Below are 17,565 nucleotides of genomic sequence, written 5' to 3'. Positions count from 1 at the left end.
TGCCTCCCACACAGTCACAACGGGACTCAGGCTGGTGCTGGAAGCATCAGAGGGTTGCTCATGTGTACGATGGGGAAACCTGGGCAGCTGGGGCTCCTGGGGCACTCTGATCTCAGTGTGGCCCCTCCGCATGGCTTTTTTCCCTGTGGTGCCTTCAGGGAGCATGGAGGTCTGCGTTGCTCAGGGCTCCAAAAGCACAGGCCCCAAAGGGAGAGCCAGGTGGAGTCTACCTTGCTTTTTCTGAATGAGGTTCTGAAGTCAGAGCACAGTCACTTTCCAGAGAGTCACAGAGGCCAGCCCATATTCAAGGGGAAGGTGATCAGACTCTATCTTTGGCTGGCAGGAGCATCAAAGGACTTACAGACATGTTTTACAACCTCCACGGGATGGGCGGGGTCACTGGCTTCTTTGTTTTTTACTAAACAAAGGAGACAAGAATGCCACTCAGGCATTTGGAGATCGAAGCATTAGATATAAATTAATTAAACTATTAGTGGAATTCTGAAGAGACAGATTCATGTTCGTGTGCTAGATTTTTATTTTTTAGGATTTTATTTTTTTCATTTTAGAGAGAGAGAGAGAATAAGCAAGGGGCATGATAGCAGAGAAAGAAGCAGATGCATTTGGCTCCCTGATCCTGCCGATCAGGGAGCCAAATGCAGGACTCAATCCCAGGACCCTGGACCATGACCTGAACTGAAGGCAGACACTTAACTGACTGAGCCACCCAGGCTCCCTCTTTTTGTTTTTCTTTAAGATAAAGGTGGCAAGGGTGGTTAGTTTGACCATAGTCTCCTCGGAGATCAGTATCCACAGAAAGAGTTATGAACTGCAGCTGATGCTCGTGGGGCCATCTTACTGCCTATTGTCGGAAGAAACACTTGGAGGATTCATTTGATAGGAAATTGCTGTAGCTACCTGTGCAAACTGTTTTTACCTTATCTCAAGACTTCCCTTTTTCTTTGCTGCCATGAGAGGGGATTATTCCCAGCAGGAGAGCAGACCTCACAGAGAACACAGAGTAGGTGCGCCATCCATATTTGCTCTTTCGACTTGCTACAGACAGCATCGGTGGATTCCTGCCCGTGGCGTGGGTAAGCAGACACAGTGACAAAATGGCCGGCTTTGGCACCGACCATCAAGGCGTCAAGTTTTGCTCTGTCATAGAGCTGTATGCAGAGCGAAGGGTGTGTTAGTCAGGATTCCACCAAAGAAAAAGAACAGCTCGAGTGTCCTAAGGGATTCGTTCCAGGCATTAGACTTTACACCTTTACGGGAAGCAGTTAAACAGTCTACATCCATGTGTTGTCCTTGAGTCTGTTGTGGGTCTGAGCCCAGCAGGGCCAGCCAGCAGAAAGAGAAGACAAACACGCAGGTGGGAAAACAAAGTCCCACGAGAACCCAGGAAGACGAGCTGGAATCTCCTGGAAGGCTGCATCTCATTGGATCCCTGGCTGGTCTTTCATTTCTTCCAAGCTCACATCCTAAATGCCTTAAGGTGTGCTACAGAAGACCTAGGTGCTTCTCTGCAGAAGCATCTGACTTGGATGGGCATGGACAAGTTCCTACACATAAGCCCCTGCAGCAGCAGCAAGCCTGGGGGCTGGGACAGAGTTGTCAGGGCAGGGGGTGCTGCGGGGTGGGTCTTCAGGTTGACCAGATGGCCTTGGCTTCCCTTTGCGGGGGAAGAGGGTGCAGGTACCCATTGCTGGTAGACACGCAGCTGTTACAACTCCTCAAGGAGTTACCTGGCAAAATGTACGAAAATTACAAACACATGCCCCTTTGGCTGGAAATCCCACACCTGGGAATCCTGATAATGGAAGAATATACGTTCACTGTCGAATAAATTGTGGATCCCTCCTAATGATTCGTAGGACTTCAAGAATAATTGCTGTAACGGATAACTCTTGATTCATTGAAAGGAATAAATTGGCCCTCCCCCTGTCTGGGGCCCCAGAGCACGAGGTATTCAAAGAGCGAAGCCAAGGTCAAGTGAGTATGCTTCGAACCCATTTTTTTTTAAACAATGACAAAAATATTTTGGGTATGTATATATGCTTGTATGTGTGTAGCCATTATACATTTAGAAGTGATTTTACAAGCATGGGGAGAGTGTGGGGAAAATAAATACAAGGTTGCTAAAACTGGGTAAGTAGGATGGAGTGAAGAAGGAGCAGGGAACCTCACGGAGAGAAGCGGTTGGCGGCTTAGCTGGTGGAGTATGGGACTCTTGATCTCTGGGTTGTGAGTTTGAACCCCATGTTGGATGCAGAGATTACTTAAAAAAATAAAATCTTAAAAAAAAAATACTCTGGGGCGCCTGGGTGGCTCAGTTGGTTAAGCATCTGCCTTCAGCTCAGATCATGATCCCGGAATCCTGGGATCGAGCCCCACACCCAGCTCCCTGCTCAGCAGGGAGTCTGCTTCTCCCTCTCCCTCTGTTCTTGCTTGTGTTCACTCTCTCTCAAATAAATAAAATATTAAAAAAAAAAAAAAAGGACTGGGTCAAACACAGATCTAACACAGGGGGATGGACATGATCTCATTTAAGCCAGAATTCAAGATGACGTATGTGTGTTTATGTATAGTTTATCTCTATTGGTATTCCTTATCTTTACCCTTCTTAGGCTTAATTTATATATACATAAGTTGTTTTATCCCCACTTACTGTCACTCTCTCTGTCTTCATAATTAGAGTCCGTCACTTTCAGACAATGTATAGATGGTTTCTTTTGTCCATTCCGATTGTTCTATGTTTTAATTAGAATGTTTAGACCATTAACATTTCTTTCTCTTTTTTTTTTTTTCAAGCTTTTATTTATTTATTTGACAGAGAGAGAGAGACAGCGAGAGAGGAAACACAAGCAGGGGGAGTGGGAGAGGGAGAAGCAGGCTTCCCGCAGAGCAGAGAGCCCGATGCGGGACTCGATCCCAGGACCCCGGGATCATGACCTGAGCTGAAGGCAGACGCTTAACGACTGAGCCACCCAGGCACCCCTAGCCCATTAACATTTCATGTGATTATTGTTATGATTGTATTTAGACCTGCTACTTTATTATTTATTTTTGGTTTGTCCCTTTGATATTTTTGCACCTGCTTGTGAGAATAATTTCAAATTCACAGGGAAGGTGCAAAGATGGCTAATGACGGATTGTGCCCCCTCCCCCACCACCTGTATGTCCAAACCCTAACTGGTATTTGCAGGTGGGGCCTTTCTGAGGTGATTAGGGCCTGAGGGTGGAGCGGGCCTGAATGGGGTTTGTGCCCCTGTAAAAAGGAGATTCGGGATCCCTCTCTTTCTCCCTGCTGTGTGAGGACATAGCAAAAAAATAGCCATATGCAAACCAGGAAGAGGACCCTCCCCCTAAGTGAGCTTGGAGGCCCCCCTTGAGCTTGGAGGTCTCACCTCCAGAGTTATGGGAAATGAACCTCTGTCCTGAGCAACACCCGCCTCCCCCGAGCTAAAACTGACAAAGACAGCAGTCGAGGCAGTTCTGGGCCCGGCTCACCCACTTTGCCCATTGTTAACATGTTCCATGAGACCTCACCTCGGTACATTTACCCCAAGTGAGACACCAACACGGGCACGCTACCGTTAACTGCGCTGCAGACTTTTTTTGGGATTTCACCAGTTTTTCCATCGATGTCCTCTTTCCAACCCAGGGTATCACCTTGCACTTAGTCAGTTTGTCCTCTTAGTCTCCTTCGGTTTCTAATAGTTTCTCAAGTCTTGCCTTGTTTTTCACGATCTTGACAGTGTTGAGGGATCTTGGCCAAGTATCATGTAGAATATTTCCCAACTTGGGCTTGTGGGATGTTTTTCTCATTAGACTGGGGTTATGGGGTTTAGGAGAGAATACCAACGGAGTGAAGTGCCCTTCTTGTCATGGCCTATCGGAGACACATCACTGGTGACGTTGACCTCCACCACTTGGTTAAGGGGGATTGTTTGCCAGGTTTCTCTCATGGGAAATTACTCTGTTTTCCCCTTTCCATGCCCTTTACCTCTTCGGAGGCAAGTCACTAGCCCACGTGTAAGGGGGAGGGGGAATTCAGCTGCACCTTCTCAAAAGGAGGTATCCACGTATATTATTTAAAATTCCTTTTAGGGAAGGTTTGTTTCTTGTCCCTATTTATTGATTTACCTGAATATTTAGTTGTAAGTATGGATTCGTATATATTTATTTTTTGCTTTGGGTTGTAATTTAAAATTGTTATTTATTTTGTTAGGATTGTTTCAGTTGTAGTCACTGAGAGATCTTTCAGATTGGCTTCTGTTTCTGTGTGACATGTCCCTACTCTTTAAGGCTTTATGAGGACATCTACCCTACACTTTTCAACTTTTCAAATATATGAGCCAATAATGCCCCCCCCATATTGCTTAAGCTAAATTATATTGAATATCTGTCAGTGGCAAGCAAAAAGAGATCTGATAAATGTGTGTATCTATATATATTATAAATAATATATCTGGTATATAACATATAATATGTACCAGACTTAGCTCAGGTCTGTGAAGACTGTTAAAATTATTATTTACATTTGTTAAAAATATCTTGAAGTAGGCAAAAAAAAAAAAAATGACCATACTCAAAATTTGGGCCAATGTAGTTACAGGCCTTAAATAGATAATTTAACTTGGAGCTTCCTAGCAGCCAGAGCAAAAAGAGAAACTGGATGACTTCTGTAATACTTGTCTTATTAAAGGAAACATATCAGTCTCTTAAGAGAGATAACATTATCTTTGATCCAAATGTTGCAAATATTTTCTCATGAGCATTCTTACTATGAGGATTTCAAGCAGTGTAAGGATGTTTTAGTTGCTGCAACATTCCAATATAAAAGCAAAGAGATGTTATTATTTCAGTGTAATTTAGTAAAGACGTTTCTGTAAGAAGATAACTTCTTATAGTCCTGAAACCATCCTTTCATGTTCTAACCTGATACAGACCAAGAGCTTATGGAACTGAAGGAATGGATGGATAGCCTTTGTCTTAGACTATCTTCCTCTGATATCCTTAGGATTGTTGCTCAACCAGTTCTCCAAAAATAATGCCCATACTCAACACGCACATATTACTGAAAGGGCACTAATCTATAAATCAGAATTCCAGCACTAGTATTTGATCTGGAAATTTAACTCTGTAGTTTCCACCATCACGAATGAATTTTGTGTCTGTTTTCTATCAGTCCAGCAAACGCCATTTAACTTCTCTGCAGAATTTAATGGGATGCTTCATTAACGAAGAAAGTGCTCTGTAACACACCGAGGATAGCAGGTTTATAAGGCAAAGGGGAAGTAAGCCCGTGGGAAATCGCCTCCCAGGGGCAGCTGGGTGGCTCAGTGAGTTAAGCACCCGACTCCTGAACTTAGCTCAGGTCATGATCTTGGGGTCCTGGGATTGGGTGGCATTGGGCTCCATGCTCAGTGGGGAGTCTGCTTGGGATCTTTCCCTCTGCCCCTCCCTTCACTCATGCTCTCTTTCCAAAATAAATACATCTTTAAAAAAAAAAAAAAGAAAGAAAGAAAATCTCCTCCCAAATATTTGTTTGTTTTTCTCTTGCTCTTTCCTTTCCTTGTACCTTCACGTATCCCACACCTTGGCATCGGTGGGCAGAAACAGGGACTGCTGAGCATTCCATCCCCACCCCTCTGGATCTACATTAGAGCCCCAAACCCACATTCCTTTGCCTTAAAAGAGCCCACCCAACCACCGGCTGGCCCGCCTCCTGATTTGAATGCCATCTCTAGAACGCTTTACCTTCCAGCTGCTAAGTGGGTTAATCCGCTTACTAAGGGTTTGGCTGCTTTTTGACTTCCAGTGGTATTTTCCTGCTACGGGCAAGCTCTCTCTTTTGACATCAAGTTTCTGTAGTGCTGTTAGGATTTCGAGTGTGAGAGATTAGCCGTTGCGAAAGACTTCAAGTCAGGCAGCTCTGGTAGAGCTCACGATTTCCAGTCCCCAGAGACAGGTGGCTTGGAGGAAACCCCAGATAGCATGCTGACCCCAGGTCTTAGGGGAACAATTCATTTGAAAAGCTCAGGGGCCCGGTCCAAGACATCGTGGCCAAAACGTCCGCCGGCCATGCACTGCCCATCAGCCTCACCCGAGGTTTACTGAATTTTTCTTTAAGTCATTTTGCGTTTTAAGGTTTAAATACATTTATTTAAAAATGAAACATGGTGGCCCTGCCCAGCCAGGGCTGGAGGCCCTTCCAGCTCCAGGGGCTCTGGCCGTAGAGCTGGGAGGCCTTTGGGGGCTCTGTATGGACTCAGGCACCAGCTCAAGCACCTGTCAGAGTCTCATGTGTCCCTCCACAGAACCTGAAGGTGGCCCAGAGGGGACAAATGGGGCCAGGCCAGGCCAGTGAGGCCCAGACAATGGTCCTGGCTCCTCTCCACAGGCTTCTGTCCTGTCCTCCTCCCACATCCAGGCTTATAGCTGCCCCGGGCCAGACCAAACCAACGGTTCCCCAGAGGGGCTCGGCTTCCTCCATTTGCTCCTGCTTTGTTTGCTAATAGTAAGAGCAAATTTGAAATGGGATCGTTCTACATTCAGAAATACTTCTTTGTCCCAAAAGTGCTTTTTGCAGTCTCAAAGTTCCCAGAGCTTCCAGACCCAGTGGCTTGTGGCCTGTGGGGGCGTCGTTTGGGGAAAGTTTGAAACTCTCGACTGTGAGCCCAGCATTTTCCAGCCCCTGGAATGGGGGTGGCGGTGGGGCGTGGGGAGGGACGCTGTGCTCCTAAGATGGGTCCCCTCAACTTAGCCCCTTCCCTAATTGTCCATGAAAGTGGGAGATGGAGCTGACGCCACAGGAGCCTCGCAAAGAAGGCACTGTGAGCTTTTCAACTTTTAACAGGTGACACCATTTTTGTCTGTAGAAGCAGACTTGGCAAAAAAGAGTCAAGTTTGGAAGGACAGGTATGCACGGACTCAGTTCTGCAGTTCTGAGGAGGAGGAATGCCTGAATCAAGCTGCGTGCTGCTTTGGCAGGAAACTGCCCCTGGCCCCTCCGTCTGGTCTCGTGGCTGGAGCTCAGCGCCACGGAAGAGGCTGGACGGGAGCACGGGAGCTAGTCCGCAATCCCCCGGATCCGGTCTCTGGAGACCAGTGGAGGGCTCCGGTCCACCGGGGTGCGGAGGGAAGGATGCCCGAGGGCTCCCCTTATGCTGGGGAAGGGGTGCCGTGGCGGTTGTAGAGGGTCAGAAAGTGAGTGGCTTGGGATCGTTTTCAGTTCAGTGTTCAGCCTAACTTCCACGGTCTTTTGCGATTTTTGTGACAGCACAGAGCCCCTGTTAAACATTGGCCTTCCCTAACCTCAGAATAATGCAATATATCTTCTGCGACCTGATGTTTGGACCCTCCTCACCCCATCACGGAGGGACTTCATCACGGAGGGCGTTTTGTGATAGAAAACTCAGTGACAGGAGGCGTGGTCCGACCTCAAGTCCCTGGAAGCCCGACTCCTGAAACAGACGTTTAAAGAGGCACATTCTGAAATTCACAGAAAAGGCAGAGGACGCGAAAACGGACCTTTATTTACATCACTGTAGTCAAAGGAACACAAATACGGTTTGCCGCGAGGAGGTGAAAACCACCGCGGAGGAAAGAATCCTAAGGGGGTCTAGGACTGATGAACACATAGCAGTGTTCAGTTCTGGCTCAGGCTCTTGGCTGGGGAGGCTTCTCGGACCCAGACCTGCCTGCTCGTCATCATCTTTCTTCTAGAGGTCATCCACTGTCCCATAAGGGACCTTTGGCACTGTTGCTGAAGGCTGCCTAAAGCCTTCTTCCCTGTCCCAACTCTTGGGGTGGGGGGGACCCTGGCTGCTAGAAAGAGACCAGACATTGCCTACACATCACCTGGGCTTCGACCCCACCTTTGCCCTTCGTAGCCGTGTGACCCTGGCCGAGTTCCTAACTCTCTCGGTTCTCCCATCTGTGGCAACTGTAAGGCTGATTCCTCCCTTTGAGATCTGTTGAACAGTGATTGGAGATTCCCATCAAGGACAGTGCCTACCTAGCACGTAGTAGCCACTTAATACACGGTTTCGGTGATATGTAGACCTGGAAGTCCAAGGCAGGACAAGGGGACTCCAGACTCCTTCAACTGGTGTGCGGAACACAGCATTTGTCCAGACGTGTATATATTACAGAAATCACAGGGCAATTTAAAGTCTGTCATCTTACGGTTCCCACACAGCCATTTCACCCTCCTTCTGTGCCATCGCTGCCTCTGTAATGTTTTTCAGTCTGTTTTTTGCACTGAACATCATAACGTGAGCATTTCCCCTTCTGTTTCTCGGTCTCTCCCGAACAGCACCAAGTCAGGGTGCGCCCGATCGTGGGGTCCGTGGATTATCTTCAGTTACAAGCAGCGACATCAAATGCTCTGCAGACGACTGCAGTGTTCTGACCCTTCGACCTCATTGTTCAGCCCATTACAACACATAATTCTAGAGAGCATTGGGAAAGCATTTTCCATCTGACATAATGAATTCACATGATTTTTAAAAATTTTTTCCTAGAAGATTGGGTCCTTAGAAAAATTCCTAGCCGAAAAAGCCAAACAAACGAACCAACAAAAACCAAACAAAACCTTTTTTTATTACAGATAATGAACATTTCTCGTGGCTCTCCAGATAACGGCCAAGTTGCTCTCTCACAGGGTTAGCAAACGTACGAGAGCCCCGTCCGTGACTTGGCTTCTCTCCTGTAGTAACAAGACATCTGAGCATGGACGTGTGTCTGTCTTACTACCCTCGTGTTATTGTGTTTATTTTTTTCTCCCAGCTTAACAGTACCCTTTTCTTTGTGCTACAGATCTGTTTTTCCTGAGTTTTCCCTCAGAGCCAATGGATGGGTTTCCATCGTGACCAACGGTCAGAACCTACAAGAGCAGGGACCTGTTGCAAGGGACACGTTGAAGCACCAGCCTTAGCTTTATGACCACAGGTCAAAGGAGCCGGAACAGATACCCATTACCTCATGGGTAGGCAGCCTGGGAAGCAGGTATGGGTGTTATGCCCAGCTTGCTGTGGAGGAAACTGAGGCTTGGCAATATTGGGTAACTTGTCTGAGGTTGTATTTGTAGTTAAGTGCCAACTCTCTCTAAATCATAGGTTCTTTGGGACGCCTGGGAGGCTCAGTCGGTTAAGTGTCTGACTCTTGGTTTCAGCTCAGGTTAGGATCTGTGTCATGAGATTGAGTCCTGCGGTGTTGAGGGGCTCTGTGCTCAGCTGGGAGTCGGCTTCACAATCTCTCCCTTTCCCTCTGCCCCTTCCCTTTTGCCCTCGCCCCCGACCCTCGCTCGCACTCTCTCTCTAAAATAAATAAATAAATCTTTCAATCATAAGTGCTTTGCCATGCTGCATGGATTATACTGAAAGACACTCCAGGGAGAGAATTTTGCTAGCCATGTAGAAGTCCTGCGGGGATTAATTGGAAAGGGGCCAAGTTCATCTCTGGGTGAGGCCATAGTGTGATTTTTTTTAAAATTGCTTTTTATTTAAGTTTCTGTATCTGTATGGCACCTGCACGTGGCCAGCCCTCCAGCAGGGACGGCTGTGTGCTGCTCTGAGACATGGTCGTACCCTGGGAGCCCTTCTAGACCCATGGCCCTGTGATGCATCCCAGCGCCCTCCTCTGAGCCCCGGATCTGCTCACTGTCTCCACAGGCTCTGCAAATCAAAGTACCCTTCCCATTAACTTTAACAAGGTGGCTCTGAAGACCTTCAAAAGAGACTCTCCTTTCCTTCTTTAAAAATGGAATCAGACTCTAGGAGAGCTTCTGTTTTAAGTAAAGGCTGTAGCAAATCATCAGAAATTAGATTCTCCGCTGGTAATTTATCAAAGGAATTCCCTCTTTGAGTAGCAACTCATGGTTTCTGAGAGAGATGAAAGGAGCCAGAGAGCCCATATATCTTAATAATTGTAAAGTTAAATGCCCGCAGGAACCAGAAGAACTACAAGTGAGTGGTGCAGGACAATAGGGAGTGGTGGGGACTGTGGAAAACAAGACACGTGTCTCTATATGGAGGTCATGTGGCTCAGTTCCTGTAGAGTGTCACCACAAAGGAAATAGGCCTAGTGTTTCTAAACCTTTTAGTCTTCCAGAGATGCTGGAATTCTAGATTTTTAGGTGAAATCTGCCCATTTTTAGAAGGGAGAAATAGATTTGGATTCTAAGAGAGAAAAATGCACCCAAACACCAAAGGTGCCTATCAACGGACTTCAGCTGAGGGCCAGCAGCTGTGAGCTTTGATCTAGGGGAACCATCTTTTTTATTGAGGAGAAAGCTGAGACCCAAAGACACAGACTGTCCATATGAATCGTTCTGTGCTAATGGTTTAGGGGCCTTCAGAGAGAAGAAGCTACATTGCCAAAGTACAGCATTTTGAAGTCCCAGGGAAGGCCGTTTAGGTGCACTCATGGCTCACTGCCAAGTTTAATGTTTATTGACCACTCACGACACTCGAGGCCCTGTGTGTCTCGTGTGGTCATTATAGCTAACTGCTTCATCCACTTTGCCAATGGAGGAGCTGGGGCTCATGGTCCACGAGTCAGAATAAAGGGCGGGCCAGCTTTCAAGGGTGCCTGACTCCAAAGCCTGTGTTCCTTCTGCTGCTGTTAGCTGTCTTCTTAGGTAGTGAGCCTCCTGTCCCAAGCAGAGCCTCTACAGTATAAAAAGATTCTTCTAGTGGGTAAGCAGGTGGGACCTGATGTTCCTGGAGGCTCCTTGGAGATGAGGTTTCTTGACTTTGGCACTTCTGATGTTTTGGCACATTGTGGTTCTGTATTGGGGACACTGTTCCTATGCACTCTGGGGTGTTTGGCGGCATGTCTGGCTTCTACCCAGGGAACTTCAGCATCCCTAGATGTCAGCAGCGCCCCTCTCTGCCCCCAGCTGTGACAACCCAAACTGTCTTTGGGAGCAAAGTGTCCAATGTCTCCTGGGAGCAAAATTACCCCACTTCGGAAACACTTCTTCAAGGTTTGAGATTCTCGTAAATCTGGGATTAGTGCTTTTCTTGTTAGCTTGGGAGCAAAGAAAGGGAAACAGACTTAAGATCAGTGGATCCTCCGGGGGCCTCCCGTGCAACTTCTCATAGAATCATCACCATAGGTAGGAGGGAGGGCTGTCACCCCTACTTCACCGTGTAGGATAAAGATGCTCCCAGGGGCTCAAGGAATCATGGCCGTCATGGAGGATGTGATAGACACGTGCATGTCCTAACACAGGGGGCTTTTTACCATATAAGCATTGTGACATGAAACGAATATGCAATATCCAAACAGAATAGGGAAAGATCCCGAGGAACATTTAACCAGAGAGGAAATAATTGAAGACAAAGGCAGAAAGCAATGAACTAGAGAGTAACTAGCACAATAACAAAAATAGGGGAGAGGAATGAGGCCAGGGTTGGTCTTTTGATTATATTCACAGGATTCATAGGAGAAACAGTGCTCATAAGACTGAAGAAAGAAAGATGCAAACAAATAAAGTGTAAACCTCTATGGAGAAAGTTTAAACGTTTGATATGAAAGAACAAAAAAAAGGTCTGAAAAATGCAGAAACACTCCTGTTCTTTCCTAGCATTACTTAACGTTACGAAGATGTCAGGCATCCGCAGTTAAGCTATCGTTCCAACGCAGGCCCGACCAAATCTCAGTTGGATTTTTGGGGGAACTCCATAAACTTGTTCTAAAGTTTTCTTGCAAGAATAAATGTCCCTGGATAGCCGAGTCAACTCTGAACACGAAAAGCGGAGTCAGGATTTTCCCTCTCCAGGACACGGTGATGAGGACAGCGTGGGACAGAGACCATCCCGCTGGAGCCCCGAGCAGAACGGGAAGCTCAGAGGCCGAGTCACGTGTGCAGGTGGGAACGCAGCGCAATAACGGGGTACGGACACATCAGCAGGGGAGCACCAGCAGTCTCGTGGGTGGAGTTGGAAGAATGGACCCACCAAATGGAGGGAAAGAGAAACCTAGATCCCTTGCTAATGGTGCCACTTACAAAAGAGGGTTCCAAGTGGAGGAGACTTACATCGGAAAGGGAAGGCTCAGCTATCCGTGGGAAATAGCATGGAAGAAAATAATAGAGGATTCTCGTGGGAAACCCCTGTGTGTGCTGGCGTGTGTGCGCGCGCGCGCGCTCGTGTGTGTGTGTGTGTATGTATAAAGCAGAGACTGTAAGACAACTCCAGGGATGGATTTAATTATAACACGATCAAAGGTTTCTATCTGGGAAGGCCACTTCGGAACACGGTCACAGACAGGTACACTGAGAGACGTACTTGCAAGGTTGGCAGCAGACGAGGGGTAATATTGAACATATCCAAGAAATTTCCGCAAAAACAAGAAAAAACAGGAACTGCAAGGAAAAACAGGAGAAAGGGGGTAAGGAGACCCAAAAGACTAACCAGCAAATGAAGAGAATGCTCGAAGTCTGCAACCAACAGCGCGATGCTGAGTAAAACGACGGAGCCGTCACTTACCCTGTCAGGCTGGCCAGGACACGAGCTGTCACTTACCCCCGTCAGGCTGGCCAGGACAAAAGCCCAGAGAGCAGGATAATGCTAAATGCCTGGGGGATGTGCCTGGCTGGTGGGAACCATCAGACAGTTGTGGCTGTCCTAGAGAGTGACCTGGCTGACCCTCGGTGTCATTGGGGTGTATGCGTGTTCCCCACGACCGTGCCATTCCCCTGGGATTGCTATTTCTCAGTGAAATTCTCAAGCATCTCCATCAGGTGACATATACAAATGTCCATCAAGGGTTGTTGGGGCGTGTAGAGGGAGTCTAGCGTGGGTCCTGGGGGAATGGGTCCATGAGATGCGCTGGACGAACACGGCGGAATACAGGAATACCACCCAGGAGTTAGCGGAAGAGTTACAGATCTGAGGGCTGCGTGAATAAAGCAAGAAGTAGGAGAAATATGGTCCAATCCCTGTTCTGTAAATTCAACACGGGCAGGAGACTATGACGCATATGAGGCGTGCGTGCCGGAACGTGTGTGAGTCTCCCCATGGGAGAAGGCATAGGGGAGGGGATGAGTCTGAAAGAGAAGAAGTAAGTGAGTGAGTGAATGAAGACGGATGCTCTGAGTTGACCGAGGGTGAGTGTGAGCCACGAAAGGAGCATTACGATGAGGTCAACCAACACCTTGCCTTGGAGTGAAAAGAATATATTGTTTTAAGAAAATAAAACCCTCTGCCATTGCGCTGCTGGGGAATGGTCAGAATCCCCAGACCACTTGTCATTCGCAAGACTGACGTTCTCCGTCCGAGCTGCGGGTCTGGTCCTGATTTTGGGTCTCCCTGTCACAGCTCCTTCCGACATCGCGACTGTCGTGTTGAATCTTCCTGGCCTTGCCTGCCGAGCAGAAAATCAAGCCCTGTGTCTGCACAGCCCAGGGTGGGTGTCTTGTCGTGAACAAGCTGAGGAAATTCAGAATGATGTCATGGCCAAGGGTCTTCTGGGTGAAAATGAGAAAAAGTCCTCACCTAGTATCCCAGCCAACATTTGCAGACCGTAAATAGGAACCTTAGGGGCGAAAACTAGGCAGTCCCGATGCAGCTGCTACAGAAATCTTTGGCTTGGGAGGCATTTGGGCCAGGATGCCGTAGAACAAAGGGCTGGAAGATGTGCTTATACTGATATTTTATCCCCTTGCCTCAATGGGAGCTTCTGGATTTTGGGTGCTGCAGAGTGCACCGCTGGACCCAGCAACAGAATCAAGAGGACGATATTTATTTATGTATCTATTACCTGCTGTTTGCCACTTTGTGCCAAGTACCAGGATGGGACCGTCAGGGAAGTTGTTGCTAATTCTTACGGCTCCCCTGTGTAGAGAAGGAGTTTGGATCCCAGTTAACGAAAGGAAAAGAAAGGAGAAAGGAAAAAGCAGATACCTGAACTCTCGAAAAGCCTTCCAGACTCTCTTGTGCATGGGTTGCCTCTTCCCAGCAGAGACGGTTGTGGCGGGAAGCCTGGCTCGAATCCCTAAAGCAGTGCTGTGTGTCCTTGGGCAGGACGCTCAACCTTGCTGAGCCACAGATTCCTCATCTGCCAGATGAGCAGAGGGCCCCGGCCACTTCATCAGGATGTTGGGGGTGGGGTCACCTGGGGGATTGTGAGGTGCTCGTTGAATGAAATGCAGTCCCTTCCAGGGTCTCATTAATTTTAAGTTGTGTCCCCCACACATCTATTTCCCATGCCCCCTTCCTTCGCCTATGACATATGACACTTTCACCACCACATATGTGGTCCATGTACATCATTTATAGTTATTAGCATTGTTGTGATGACTTCTCTTGTTCCATTGCACACCAACTATGCAAGCATTAATAGGCACTTCCTATGCATTATCTAAATGTTCTGTGTGTATGTGTGTGTGTGTGTGTGTGTGTGTGTGTAAGAGATGAAGAAGACCTTGATGTGGAGTGTTGGTGAGCCAGGGGGAACCAGGCTCACCATGACCAAGTGACGACTCTTCTGTCTGGGCTACTGCCCGTCCTTCCCCGACACCCCTTGGGTAGCTCCTATGGGGAGCTGATGGAGCATGACTTTGGGGTCAGGAGAAACCTGGCTTTGACTCCTGGCTCTGCTGAGGATCTGCTGTGGGACCCTGGGTGAGTCACACATGTGTTAGATGAGGAAACCCGTAGCCCCTCGCTCAAGGGAAGCCATGTATACATGCCTGGTATACAGTAAGCACTCAATGAATGCTAACCGCCTCCTCTTTTTGTGAAACCTTGTGTCTTTTCCTCCCCAGCATGCTGGTTCGTTGATTTTTCAGAGACACAGAGAGCAACGGAGAATAATAATAAACTTCAGACCCTGTGAGGGTCAATCTTATGTGGACTTGGCTGAGCCATGGCACCCAGATATTTGGATGTTGCTGTGAAAGTGGGTTTTTGGTGTGTTTGTTTGTTTGTGTGTGAGATTAACATTTAAATCGGTGAACTTTGAATGAAGCAGGTCACCCTTTAGAGTGTGGGTGGGCCTTATCCAATCAGTTGAAGGTTTGACTAGCACAAAAATGAGCACTCTCCTGTGCAAGAAAGAATTCCACCGGCAGGGGCGCCTGGGTGGCTTAGTGGGTTAAGCTGCTGCCTTCGGCTCAGGTCATGATCTCAGGGTCCTGGGATCGAGTCCTGCATCGGGCTCTCTGCTCGGTGGGGAGCCTGCTTCCCTCTCTCTCTCTCTCTGCCTGCCTCTCAATCTACTTGTGATTTCTCTCTGTCAAATAAATAAATAAAATCTTAAAAAAAAAAAAAAAAAAGAATTCCACCGGCAGGGAGCCTTTTGTCTGGAACTGCAACCCTCCCCCTGGGTTCCCCAGCCTACCAGCTTGTCCTGCAGATTTTATACTACTAGACTCCATAATTGTGTGAGCAGTTCATTAAAACAAGCTTCTCTTTCTCTCTCTCTCCCCTCCACCCCCCTCTCTCTCTGTATACACACACACATACCCTGTTGGTTCTGTTTCTCTGGCGAACCCTACCACAGACCCCGAAGTCAAAACTCTGTGTTGTCTGGCACTTTTCTCTAAAGAATCAACCTTGAGGGGCACCTGGGTGGCTCAGTGGGTTAAAGCCTCTGCCTTCGGCTCAGGTCATGATCCCAGAGTCCTGGGATCAAGCCCCGCATCGGGCTCTCTGCTGGGGAGCCTGCTTCCCCCTCTCTCTCTTCCTGTTTCTCTGCCTACTTGTGATCTGTCTGTCAAATAAATAGCTAAAATCTAAAAAAACAAAAGAAGGGGCGCCTGGGTGGCTCAGTGGTTTGGGCTGCTGCCTTCGGCTCGGGTCATGATCTCAGGGTCCTGGGATCGAGCCCCGCATCGGGCTCCCTGCTCCGCAGGAAGCCTGCTTCTCTCTCTCTCTCTCTCTGCCTGCCTCTCTGCCTACTTGTGATCTCTGTCTTTCAAATAAATAAATAAAATCTTTAAAAAAAATAAAATAAAAAATAAACAAAACAAAACAAAACAAAAAAGAAAACAAAAAAAGAATCAACCTTGAAAGCGATTTGGGGGCAAGTTTGCCCCCGGACACCTCAAGACGCAGGCGAAGGACTCAGCACGAGTACCTCAGAGCTGCTTTGCCATTCAGCAGGCTCTGCTTCGTGATAATGAGAAGCCGACCGGGAGGCAGGAGGCATCATGGGACTTCCCCAATTTGCCTGAATAATGAAGTGTTGCCCTCCGCTGGCACGGCTGACTCTGAACAAAATCTGTGTTCTGGGCTCTATCCACCATTTGGGGAAAGAGAGAAAAAAACACATTTGGATGTTTTCTGAATGCTCTCATGAAAGTGTGTGCTGTGTTCATCGACGGCTTCCCTACCCCAGAGCCTTGCTAATTACCCAAAGTTACGTGCTCCCCGTGCTTCCTTACAGCTCCTTACAGCTGCTGCCGGGGCTCAGACATGACGTTTCCAGGCTTTCCCATTCTGAGTTTCGCTTTATAACGGGTTTCTCAACCTTGGCACTATTGGGGTCGTCCCCCACACTGTGGGAGGTTTACCAGCTTCCCAGGTCTCCGGCTGGGACCTACCTGTCCATTCGTCTCAGTGGACCCAGTGCCTAAGTTTAGGGGCTTACAAAAATGGGTTAGTTTTAACTTAATTCTAAAATCAGAATGGAAAAATTATCCGATAATAACGGGTCTATAATAATGATTCCAATGTAGATTCTCTTCCTTCACACCAACTCAGCTTTAAAATATAATTTGGAAAATTTTGTGTTTGGAGGAAGAGGACCTTGATGATGAAAGAATGTAGGGTCCGGGGAAGTCTTGACGTGTAGCCATGCCTCACCCACCAGATGCCGAGAGCGTTCCCTTCACCGACTGTGACCCCCCAAAATGTCTCTAAACATTGCCAGGGGTGGGGCAGGTGGGGGGCGTTATGCAAAACCAGCTGAGAATCACAACTTTACACTACTCTATGCTGTATCGGTAGTAATTGTTTAGCCAGTCAACAAACATTCAGAAGGCACCTCCTGGGTGCTGCGTGCTTGCTCCAGGAACCAGAAGAATAGAAGAATAAGATATTCTTCCTGCCCTGGGCTGCTTCAGGAGTGGCCAGAGAACCAGGGGAGGTGGGCAAACAGGCTAAGAATGTGCAGGGACACAACAGTCCCATCCCTACAGAGGAAGAGGCGTTGATGAGGGGAGTTGGGAAGGATCCTCAGAAGTGGGCATTCTGACCCGGGTCTTGGGAGGTGAGTGGAAGTTTCTCAGGTTGGAAAGAGAATGGGGAGAGGATCCTTGGTCGGCACAAAAGCCCAGCAGGTTCTGATTCTGGGGCCACTGCAAAGTGTTAAGGGCCAGACATAGACCCTTTTGTAATGAGCGTCGAAGAGGTATGTATTTCATTCTCTGGAAACCCAGAAATATTAATTTCTTCTTGAATCTCCCGGAAGATTCATTTCTTCTGTTGGCACCCATCCTGACACACGGTGTGAAATGCCGCCGGCTCTGACACGGCGTCCAGCCCCAGGAAGTCCAACGGCAACATAAACGTTGGTTTCAGATTGATCGGATTCAAGTTTTGA

This window comes from Mustela putorius, unplaced genomic scaffold (genome assembly GCF_011764305.1).
Source record: "Mustela putorius furo isolate JIRA1106 unplaced genomic scaffold, ASM1176430v1.1 tig00000129_pilon_pilon_pilon, whole genome shotgun sequence".
Classification (NCBI taxonomy): Eukaryota; Metazoa; Chordata; class Mammalia; order Carnivora; family Mustelidae; genus Mustela; species Mustela putorius.
This window is presented reverse-complemented; position numbering follows the sequence as displayed.